This window comes from Rhinolophus ferrumequinum, chromosome 11 (assembly GCF_004115265.2).
Source record: "Rhinolophus ferrumequinum isolate MPI-CBG mRhiFer1 chromosome 11, mRhiFer1_v1.p, whole genome shotgun sequence".
Classification (NCBI taxonomy): domain Eukaryota; kingdom Metazoa; phylum Chordata; class Mammalia; order Chiroptera; family Rhinolophidae; genus Rhinolophus; species Rhinolophus ferrumequinum.
Window position 1 is genome coordinate 10,557,193 of NC_046294.1, and position 2,076 is coordinate 10,559,268.

The window sequence follows — 2,076 nt, forward strand, 5'->3', positions numbered from 1 at the left end:
AAAAAAATGTGTCCCTACATTTCTCCTTTCTTGTTACTTCTGAAAATGATTTTTTTTGCCCCCCCTACCCCTACCCCCCGGTTTTTTTTAAGCTGTTGTTTCTTAGTCTAGTTGTAGGGCGCAGCTCCCTGGCCCATGCTGGAGTTATGAGCCTTGTGCTCCCCCCGGCTGAGCAGACAGCAGCCCATGGCAGCACACAGCAGCTCACAGAGCTCTGGCTGCTCACACCAACCTCCAGCTGCTCATAGCAGCCCAGCTCTAGGGAGAGCTCTTGTTCACAATCTTAGCTGTAGAGAGCACAGCTTACTGGCCCACGTGGAAATCCAACCGGCGGCCTTTGGCGTTAGGAGGACAGTGCTCCAAGTGCCTGGGCTACCGGGCCGCCCCTGAACATGACTTTTAATGTGTTTCAAGCATATTTAGGTAGACTGGCAAACCAATTGGTGTTAGGGACCAGTAAGAATATTACCTATAAACGTTTTTACCTTTTTAATTATGTTGTAAGGGAGATAGATAAAGATCTTACGTTTACATAGTAACTGTCTTTTAAAAACCTAGAGTGCTTTCAGTTCCCCTCCCCATTTTAACTACAAAATGGAATTATGAATTGTGGTAGATACACTGCAGTTCATCTTCTCCATCCCATCTCTCTAGGCATATGTGACCTTTTTAAGAGACTTCAGGTAGCCTAGTTTGACTTTAAGCTGCCCTCATGGTCAGCTCTAACCCAACATCTCACAGTTCATCTCAGAGGAGATGGGGAAAAGTTGGTCATTTTTTATAGTAAATGTATGTTATTTGAGACTTGGGTATCATTGTTACTCTCAAATACTCAGGAGGTTCAGCTCTCCGTCCCCCTTTCTCTGCCATTGTAATTGACTCTTTTCCTCACCATGCCTTCTCAAGACTTTCAGGATCAAAGGATCCAGCAATTCCTGGCCAAGAAACAAAAAGCACAATCACCCCACCCTCCAATAGAGTCGCATGAAAACTGGTAGTAAAATCAGGTAGTAAAATCCAAGGACACACTAGGGAAGAACCAAGGTGAATCTGTAGGAATCACATGAGATGGCACACATTTATACTGTAGCAAGCTCACTGGCGTCCTACCATAGCAAGCTGAAAACATCACCACTACCTGGACACTGGACATGTTTTACTGGGAAAATGATTTTTCTCTCTTTCTATGCTTCTGCACTAGTTGACTGGTTCAATAAGAAATATGCGAGACCTTTTATTTGAAAAATGATTCGGCAAACAAGTAGAGAAAGGCAGAAAAAAGTTAAGAATGGTCAACAGGAAGCGAGATAATTTAACATTGGGTACCCACTTAACATGGAGCTTATTTTTTCCTAATGAGTGGACAGGCTCCTTGAGGTTAAAGAACTTGCCCGAGGTGACACAGCCAGTGAGCAGCAGAGCAGAGGACTCATACAAGGTATTCTTATTGCTGTGAAGGAGTTAAACTATGCCCTACTAAAAGATTCATTCCCACCTCTGATGTGAAAGAACGTAAGTCTCATTATGGAGCTCTGCTTGGCTGGGGAGGAACTGGCCGGAAGGTGCCCTTGCGTTCCCAGAAGCCTCGATTCAGAATGTCAGTAGTGAGGAAAACTTGAGAGAGCCAGTGTCCACATGCAAAGGAGCTGACGCTCTGGCTGAGAAGTGACTTGCAGAAGGTCCCATGGCTGGTTAGTGGTAAGGCCAAGAAAAGAATGTATGTTCTGCTCCTCTCTAGGTCACAGTTCTCTACCTCAGTTTGAGAAGTACTGGTCCTAGTCCGGAAAATGGTAGTATTAATGTATCTTGTGAGGAAAAGACTGAGTTTAAGAATTAAGTGCTTCTGCTTTATGACTATAACAATAGTAACTACCAACTGATTTTGAGTCGTGAAGTATACACAAGATACTGTTTTGTTTAAGATTGAGTAGTCAATGAGAGCAATATTAACCTTCCTGCTAATGTATGTCAAAACTAATCAAATTAGGTGATGCACTAAAATAATTTACAACAATATAGCACAGTTAAAAACCTACATCAATGTATGTAATCATATGTAAGAAGACCCTGATAAGT